Source organism: Mya arenaria, chromosome 15, assembly GCF_026914265.1.
Source record: "Mya arenaria isolate MELC-2E11 chromosome 15, ASM2691426v1".
Lineage (NCBI taxonomy): Eukaryota > Metazoa > Mollusca > Bivalvia > Myida > Myidae > Mya > Mya arenaria.
The window spans coordinates 26459618-26470539 of record NC_069136.1 but is presented as its reverse complement, the minus strand read 5'-3'; positions in this window follow the sequence as shown (position 1 = coordinate 26470539).

Below are 10922 nucleotides of genomic sequence, written 5' to 3'. Positions count from 1 at the left end.
TATGATAAAGGTTGAATATATTTAATAATCAACACATATTATTTGAACAAAGGAAAGTATCGTGCAAAATTGCCCATAAAACAATTTATGGAGTTTGCATGTATGTTGATAGTGCTCGATATCCAAAAGTGATATAAAGTGCTTATAGTGATCATATCTAGTTGAGCTATTTATATTTTTGCTACTTAACTGAAGCAGTCTGATACTCTTGTTTTAAAAGAATATACTGGTTGATATCTCCCACATCCTGTGCAATCCATACAAAACCAAAACCATATTGAAACAAAGTTTCTCTAACTTATGATGCCCATGTACACCTTCCAGAGCTGTCAATGTTTTTCAACATAATGTAACATGCTTTAGGATACCTTTACCTTGGCATGTATAATAGTTTGCACCAATATTTAATAAAACGAATAATGCTGTCTATATACAATGATAATCGTCCACACTCACCTAAGACCATTTCAGTATTAGTTGATTTTTTTTAACCCTGAAAAAGTTTGCAATACTGAGTTTGAACCCTTTCAATAATGGGTGAATACTTGTAGCCCTATATCTCAGCTCCATATAACAATATTGTGTTTACCATCGAGTCAAATACCTTGAAACTCTCTATGTAATTAAGATAGCCATTTATTTCTGGTAGCTACCTATGCAGTTCATTGACTTCCTAGCCTGCATAATTAGTTTATTATACGATCGAGACCAGAATAGTTTAGGTGTAAATATTATCCCCATATCTTCATAAAAGGATACTACATTTAAAGGGGTTTCGCCAAACATCTTTTGTTGTGTATTTTTAGAGGGCCACTCCTACGAAATACCATAACCTCTGTTTTATAAACATTAACCTTCATGCCTGTAATTTCACAAAATCCGTATATACTATATAGCATTAATTTGGCGTTGTAATCGAATTATAGTTTTAGCCGGGTTGTCTATGTTGTATGCAAACATGAGTGCAACAATATCTGGTACATGTATATCGTTAGTAACAAAAACAACCGTTTTCACAGTGGTTTCTAATGTATGTACAGATATCATTTATAAATAATAGGGGGCTATTGATATCCCCCTGTCTGGTCCCCTTTAAACATGGGAAGCTATCAGTAGGGCCGTAATTGGTTTTCACACCAGCATTGATATTTGAATACATAGCTTTCAAAGCATTTAAAAACTTACCACTTACTCGCTTATTCAGCAGGTTACAAACAGCTTATGGTGTATCAGATTATCAAACGCTTTAGCAAAATCTACATTTAAAACATAAAATCTACCAAGACTTTTTGTAAGATACTTCTGTATTAAAGCGCTTCAAGTACAACCGTTATCGGTTGCCGAGTACCCAACCCGGAAGCCAGCTTGTGCTTCGTCTATTTTGCTGTACATTTCAGCCCAATTATATAAACAATCATTTAGAACTGAAGAATACACTTTACATAAAATATTAACCAAAGAAATCACTCTATAATTACCAGGGTCCTCCTTAGAACCAGTTCTATGCATTGGACATATTATGCTTTCGGACCAATGTTTCGGAAACTGACCTGTATTAAATATAATTATGATTCACGTAAGCAGTGGCACGGTAGCATGTTTTGTTGTAGTTATGAATTCTACAAGGATCATATCTGGTCCAGGAGTTTTGCTTGGTTTTAACTTCTTTATCGCAAACAACACTTCATCGTTCGTAATGACAGAGTTCAACTGCTCGTCAACTGATGTATCATTATCATATATATTCCGCTCAACGTCTACATATTCTGTATTAAAATGACCAGCTACACGGAACAGGTTTGTGAAATATTTATACCAAACGTTGCAGGATACATTTTTATTATGTACGGCAACCCTTTTCCCCGAGCTACGCAAAACGTTCCAAAATTCCTTAGGATTGCTCCGGGATTCTATTAGCTCATTTCGTTGTGTCGATTGGTATGCAGTAAACCCTCGCATTGCGCGTTGATACAACTGTAAGTCTAATAAACTACTAGTAAATGAAACACGAAAATTCCTAAGAGAACTCCATTTAGCCAATTTGTTCTCGTCGCACATATCTCCCCAGCATGGTGGATGTAACTGTATATAACTTATATGTTGTCTTTTTAAGAGGCAGCATTCTAGTGCCCTTGCTTTAAATATTCAAACTAATAGGCACACTGCATTATTAATATCATTGCGTATCGCCGCTAAAAAGGCGTTATAAGCCAGGTTAAATTTTAGTGTAAGTGTAAATGAGCTTACAAATGCATGACATTTATGGTCACCCCATTGAAAACACTTTGTTGATGTCTCATTGTTATTTACGGTACTATATGGAGTATTTGCATGTTTATATTATGTTTGGACTTGCAACTAATCGGGAAAGTAAATTTCCAGTTAACAAGAAAGTGGTCCGTTTCATCGCTGTCCAAGACATTAAATGTTGGCCCGAGCTAGCTTGCCTCGAATTCCGCGTTGGCTCGAACTAGATGTAAAGGACCGTTTTTTTTTATTTTGAAGGGAAACAATACCTTTCGGCTATTTTTTTTTTCGAGGCCCGATTTCGTTGGTCAGAGAGAGAGAGAGAGAGAGAGAGAGAGAGAGAGAGAGAGAGAGAGAGAGGGGGGGGGGGATAGAGACTAAGTAATATGATAGCAATAAAACACTGTTACTAACGCAGTATAAACAAGTGTCGCTGTATACGAAGAGAAAGACATTTATAAGGGCCGGTTAATCAGAACGTTATAAAAGTTAACAACGTTTTTTAGAGATCGTTGTTAACTTGCAAAGGTGAAATAATTTATGATGTACTGATATATTTGTTTAAAACAAACAGAGCTAAAACGGCTGTCTCAATATGTATATGAATGCTTCAGATCACAAATATGTCAATGAAATTTTGCTGAGTAAAAAGATTTCAAAGTTAAGCTCGATTACTTTAACAGCGTTATTAACTTTAAAAAGTTCCGAACAATCGGCCCACAACAATGAATTGTGTATAAACGCGTGTTTCTGTTTTATAGCGATGTGAAATATAGCCCAAAGATTGTTTGTAGTATTTTATAGATGTATAGGCATTTGCAAAGATTGAGATATCTAAATATTGCACAAAGTTTTCACTCCAGTGAAATCCCTCACTTTCTCCTTTCATTGAAAATTTCTTATATAAGAACCTGTCCTTTTTTCGTTATACTTGATAAATGTTTGGTCTGACAAACAAAATTAACTTGTTTGTCCATACTTTTGTCTAATTATTATCCGTGTCGATTTTTCACTCGGGTGTCAAGTATCATTTAAACCCGCTTTTTTTTATCTGTTCACACTTGCATTATATTTGAAGATTATCATTTCAAACTTTTAAACACCTCTTGCAAAGAACATTGTTATTTAAATTAAGTATTACAAAACATTTTTTTCAAAATTTGTCTTGTATAAACAAACTTTTACATGTTTTGTTCTTCTATTGTTTACTATATATATGCAATTGTGTTCTTTTACATGTTTATATACAACATTTTGTATTATTCATGTTGATGACCTCACTACACATATTTGTATTATGTGATGAGAGTAAAATAAAACTGTGAAACTGTAAACAATTATTAGAACAGAACAGATCAGAATTTATTAAACGTAATCCATACAGTTTTTGTGTTTTATATACTTATTAAATATATTACAATTACACTTATACAATGTAGTGTAAAATATTAAATAAATATTATAATCAACCTATGTTTAAGGATGAACTGGAATAGTAAATCACAAATCTATCATACTATACTAGTATACAGAACAGATTCATGATTCAACTTATTTATTAAGTAACTTGAACACAAAGTGCTCCTCATTACATGATAGATATAATACATTCAATTAAACATATATACAACGATAACATGATAGGTTTGAAATCTCAGACATGAGAAAAGAACTGATAATTAATATTTTAACATTTTATACTTTTACATTACACTAACATTTCACTTACACAGTGAGGATGGACTAACAACTAATTAGTAAATATTTATATAATAATTTTCATTATGAAAGCTAGATTTTTAAAGATATATTATGGTATGCAAAAAAGGCCAAAATGTATACCTTAATAAAGATCATGAAACAATATTTACTATGTTATGACGACGGTCAAATGCTTTAGAAACAAATTTGCACAAATTAAGCTGTTCGGAATAATTCGTATCTTGCATAAGATCAATAAATTTCATCATACTAGGCCTAACGATATATTTTCTTCTCAAATACATTCTACGTAAATCATCATATACGTCACAAACACAAACAAAATGAAACTCATCTTCAATGTCACCATTATTACATATGGTGCAATAACGTTCATGATGATCAATTCTGTTATTTCCATAACGTCCAGTTTCAATACGTAACGAGAGTCTCAATTTAGTTAGAGGAATTCGATACTTTGAAGAAAATTTATCCAGATACAAAGAGCGTTCAAAAGAAGTTTTAAAATGTTTGTAAGTACACAAGACTGGGCTGTTATGTATAGAATTATACCAAGATTGTTTAAATTGATCAATAAGGCGTTCTTTAAAAACTAAATAGAACATATTCACATCGACACAGCTAGGGTTTATCCAAACATTTGAAAAACCAGTTGTGTTAAGCAACAGTTTTACATTACTAGCCCAATTAGTTTTCCCTGTCGCACAATCTGTTAAAAGATTATTATACAATGTACTAACGATAATATTATCGCTATTTAGTGTTTTACACCAAAATTTTATAATTCGTGTATGTCTTGTTATATAAAATGGATATCTTCCTAGTTCACCATAAATTGACACTGTCGATGTGAACTGTTTAACATGTAATAATAGTTTACAAAACTTCAGATGAACCCTTTCAATTTCCTTATTTTTTCCAAATCCCCAAATTTCACAACCGTAATTAAGAACTGATGAGACAAATGCATCAAACAGTTGGCATACTGTACTTGGATTTAAAGGCTTATTTTTAACATTTGAAAGAAGGACATTAAGAGCCTTTAAACCTTTACCAGCAAGTGTCGATTGATTCAATATAAAACTTCCTGTATAATTAAACACCGTTCCAAGATAATTGAAATTATCAACAACTTCTAAGTTACAGCCATTGTACATCCATTTTTCAACAATTTTAACAGGGCATCGTTTCCTAAACACAACTATTTTACTTTTATCTGGATTAACTTCTAATCCCCAACATTTACAATATGAATTCAACAAATTTAAGCTTTTTTGCAAATCTTGTCCCATTATAACCATATCATCTGCAAATAACATAAGTATGAAAGATATTTCTTCTAAAGTAATACCGGAGTCAATACTATCAAATAAATACAACTCCAGATCTTCTAAAAATAAAGAAAACAATATCGGAGACATGACTTCACCTTGCTTTAAGCCTATAGAACATTTTTATTTTCACAAAATGATCGCCTATTAATTTCATTTTTACTACTATTATATGTATTCAGTGCATTGATATACAAACGTTTGGCATTAAAGCATTCTTCATCAAACCAGTCAGCCTTTGTACATACGCCTTGATCAACAATGGGCTTATTGGTTACAATGGTAGTTTTTGAAAACAAAGGCTCTGCTACAGAATTAGTGACATCTGTAAATGTTTTTATACAATCATTAACTGCAACACGACTATCAAATGTAATATCATTTACAATTGAGTTAAACACGGGCAATTTTGCAATAATATTGCGTCGAAAAGTGTCAAAAAGTGCATCATTCCATCGAATACTAGAATTGACATATTCGTGAGAATTATACTACTCAAAATTTGATAAGGATCACTTGATTAGTTATTTGTAAAAACTTAACCAAATAAGCATGCTTATTCAATTTTAAAGCATTAGTTTTATCCCTTCGTAGGCCTCTAGAATGTTCGATGATTTTGATTGTATTGCTACCAGCGCGTGCACGGGCGGCACGGAAAACTGCATACCCACGAAATAAGGCGTTTTGGCATACTTGTAACAACCTAAACATGTGGCCATTTCTTGTTTTTCGCTTTGTGTATTCGATTTTTACTCGGACCATCTATCACATTGTGTTCAAAATGCAAAACAGAAGACGTTTAACTCCTGATGAAATGCATGTTGGCATTGAAATGCTGGAGGCAGGGTTGTCTCAGAGGACTGTGGCAGAACACCTGAATGTGTCACAAAGTGTAGCTTGCAGGATTTGGAATCGTTATCAAACAAATGGAAATGCTCAACATCGACATGGTGGTGGTCGTGCAATGGCTTCATCTGACGTTCAGGATCGTTACATTGCGCTTTTAGCCAGACGTAACCGCTTTCGTAACGCCACTTCGTTACGTAATGACTTCCAGAACGCCACAAACGTAACAGTTTTAACGCAAACCATCAGAAATCGTTTGCATAGTGCTGGCTTGCTGGCACGACGACCGGCAATTCGCATCCCATTGACCTGATACCACATCCAGGAGCGTTTGGACTGGGCACTTCAACACGTTGATTGGACGTTAAACGAATGGACCACAGTGCTTTTTACAGACGAGTCAAAGTTTTGTATTGACTTCACAGATCGACGTTCCAGAGTGTGGAGGGGACGTAATGAACGTTTTGCTCTAGTTTGTGTCGCCGAACATGACCGTTATGGCAAGGGCTCAGTCATGGTAAGGGCCGGAATCAGCATGCACGGGAAAACAGTCTTACACGTAATTGAAAACGGTACGTTGACGGCTGTTCGTTATTGTAACGAGATCCTGGACGTTTATGTTCGACCGTATGCAGGTGCAATCGGTCCTGATTTCATTCTCATAGGTGATAATGTGCGCCCACACAGAGCAAACAATACAACCCAATTTCTGAAAAATGCTACCATCGAGAGAATGGACTGGCCAGCTCGTTCCCCCTACATGAACCCGATCGAGCATGCCTGGGACATGCTTCAAGAAAGCTGTTTCTGCTCGTCCGGTCCAGCCAACAACGGTTCCTCAGCTCAGAACAGCGCTTCAGGAGGAATGGGCCAGACTCCCTCAGCAACAGCTCCGGAGGCTTATCAGCAACATGCGGAGGCGATGTCATGCTGTTATTGACGCTCGTGGACATCACACACGCTACATACATTGGTTTAAGAAAAGTTCAAAGATATTCTGTTAACTTTCCAAATTTGTTGACAACCTGATATACGCCTGCTTTTGACCCCTATCATATTTAGGAGTCCGTCACGCTTGAACGGAATTGGTTTAGTGCTGATATCTTATGACATTTAAAACCTAAAACAATGCCATTTGATAACATTTAGTGTTGATATATCGTTTTCTTGAAATACGTCTTTCAAGAAAACGATATAACAGGTTTCTGATGGTTTGCGTTGAAAATCTTACGTTTGTGGCGTTCTGGAAGTCATTACGTAACGAAGTGGCGTTACGAAAGCGGTTACGTCTGGCTAAAAGCGCAATGTAACGACCACCACCATGTCGATGTTGAGCATTTCCATTCGTTTGATAACGATTCCACATCCTGCAAACTACACTTTGTGACACATTCAGGTGTTCTGCCACAGTCCTCTGAGACAACCCTGCCTCCAGCATTCCAATGCCAACATGCATTTCATCAGGAGTTAAACGTCTTCTGTTTGGCATTTTGAACACAATGTGGTAGATGGTCCGAGTAAAAATCGAATACACGAAGCGAAAAACAAGAAATGACCACATGTTTAAGTTGTTACAAGTATGCCAAAACGCCTTATTTCGTGGGTATGCAGTTTTCCGTGGCGCCCGTGCACGCGCTGGTAGAAATACAATCAAAATCATCGAACATTCTAGAGGCCTACGAAGGGATAAAACTAATGCTTTGAAATTAAATAAGCATGCTTATTTGGTTAAAATTTTACAAATAACTAATCAAGTGATCCTTATCAAATTTTGAGTAGTATGCTTTTTACAGACGAGTCAAAGTTTTGTATTGACTTCACAGATCGACGTTCCAGAGTGTGGAGGGGACGTAATGAACGTTTTGCTCTAGTTTGTGTCGCCGAACATGACCGTTATGGCAAGGGCTCAGTCATGGTATGGGCCGGAATCAGCATGCACGGGAAAACAGTCTTACACGTAATTGAAAACGGTACGTTGACGGCTGTTCGTTATTGTAACGAGATCCTGGACGTTTATGTTCGACCGTATGCAGGTGCAATCGGTCCTGATTTCATTCTCATAGGTGATAATGTGCGCCCACACAGAGCAAACAATACAACCCAATTTCTGAAAAATGCTACCATCGAGAGAATGGACTGGCCAGCTCGTTCCCCCGACATGAACCCGATCGAGCATGCCTGGGACATGCTTCAAGAAAGCTGTTTCTGCTCGTCCGGTCCAGCCAACAACGGTTCCTCAGCTCAGAACAGCGCTTCAGGAGGAATGGGCCAGACTCCCTCAGCAACAGCTCCGGAGGCTTATCAGCAACATGCGGAGGCGATGTCATGCTGTTATTGACGCTCGTGGACATCACACACGCTACATACATTGGTTTAAGAAAAGTTCAAAGATATTCTGTTAACTTTCCAAATTTGTTGACAACCTGATATACGCCTGCTTTTGACCCCTATCATATTTAGGAGTCCGTCACGCTTGAACGGAATTGGTTTAGTGCTGATATCTTATGACATTTAAAACCTAAAACAATGCCATTTGATAACATTTAGTGTTGATATTGTTTTCTTGAAATACGTCTTTCAAGAAAACGATATAACAGGTTTCTGATGGTTTGCGTTGAAAATCTTACGTTTGTGGCGTTCTGGAAGTCATTACGTAACGAAGTGGCGTTACGAAAGCGGTTACGTCTGGCTAAAAGCGCAATGTAACGACCACCACCATGTCGATGTTGAGCATTTCCATTCGTTTGATAACGATTCCACATCCTGCAAACTACACTTTGTGACACATTCAGGTGTTCTGCCACAGTCCTCTGAGACAACCCTGCCTCCAGCATTCCAATGCCAACATGCATTTCATCAGGAGTTAAACGTCTTCTGTTTGGCATTTTGAACACAATGTGGTAGATGGTCCGAGTAAAAATCGAATACACGAAGCGAAAAACAAGAAATGACCACATGTTTAAGTTGTTACAAGTATGCCAAAACGCCTTATTTCGTGGGTATGCAGTTTTCCGTGGCGCCCGTGCACGCGCTGGTAGAAATACAATCAAAATCATCGAACATTCTAGAGGCCTACGAAGGGATAAAACTAATGCTTTGAAATTAAATAAGCATGCTTATTTGGTTAAAATTTTACAAATAACTAATCAAGTGATCCTTATCAAATTTTGAGTAGTATATTATTGCGGATATAAACTACAACCCCGCCACTATTTCTCTTCGCTCGACGATTTTGAAATTTTCTAAATAAATTGAAACATTTATAGCCACTTAATTCAAAATTAGAATTTTTATTTCCCCAACATTCAAAAAGAAAAATAATGTCATATTTACAAATTGTATCAATAAAGTCAGGGTCATTTAGTTTAGCACTAGTTAAACCATTAATGTTCCATGATAATATGGCAAGTCCAGCCTCGGCGCATCCCTAGTTGGTGCTTGGCGCACCTCCAGTATGCGTCTGGTAGCCGCTAGACAATGCTGGTCCGGTGTTTCCGCGCTGCTGTGATAGAGGTCCGTCTGCGGTCTCAGGACGTCCACTTCCGGTCGCACCGGAACTCGCTGTCTGGAAAGGTTGATCGTGAGAGACGGGCTTGCCGTCTATGTATAATGTGTCATAAGACAACCAGGCGCGAGATCCCAGACGCTTGGCGGCCTTAAGAGCCGGTATTTGTGCACGCCTGCGCGCAGCGATCTCTGGCGGAAATTGCTCATGAAGAAAAAAATCAGTGTCTTTTAGTTGCTCACGCTGGCGCCTGACAAACTCGCGATCCTTAAAATACACAAACTTGGCGACGAGCTTTCTAGGGTGCACACTCGTTGGAGAAAAATTGCCCATTCTGTGGACCCTTTCAAATTTTATAGCATCCACAAGATCGTGAATTCCCGTAATCTAGCTTCACTCTGTTCCCATGTTTCACTTCTAGGCTCTGGTATATTTCCAAACACAATATTGTTCCGCATGCTTTGTGATTTAAGGTAATTAAGTTCATCTTTTGTCTTATTTTCATCTTTGCGCATCATTTCCAGTTCGCTTTGAGAAGTCCCTACAGCAAACTCAAGGGCAGAAACCCTGTCGTCGATTTTAGCCACTTTATCATCTACTCTCTTGTTTTGGTCATGCACAAAAACGTATAGCTTGTTGATGTCAACTTCAAGTTTACCGACCTTTTCATCGAGTTTATCGAGGGCATTCAATCGTTCGTCCATATGATTTATCTTGAGTTCGATCCTCTGTAGATAACTTATAATGGCCTCCGTCGGTGATCCCTTATCAATGGCTACTTTCGGTGCTTGTGCGAGGAGCGGTGACAGTTCCGGTTGTTGTCGTGGAGTAGCAGCACTCTGGTGGCCGGATTGTCCAAAACATGCAAGTCCGAATCGTTGAACAAAACACTATTTGCTTGATGTAAGGTATCACTAACGCTTTCACATTGTAAACTATTGATTAGCGTATTAAATGTATCCGATAATGGAGAATTACCGTTCCTCGGATTTTTTCCTGGATTTTTCACCTGTGAAAAACCTGTTTCACTACCTGTGTCACTGCTATGTTTCCTTTTCTTATCCTTTTTAGTCTTATTTTTGCCCATTAAGTACTTTAAAAATTAGTCCACAGTCTATATAAATCATTCATTAATGATATTATTAAAAAAGATTAGCTTTAGATACTTTATTTTAGCAAAATATTATTTTTTCTTTCCCGATCAGAAAACCGCGTCCATTCAAACCTATCACGTGACCGATTACCATCAACAGAACAGAACATATTTTAAT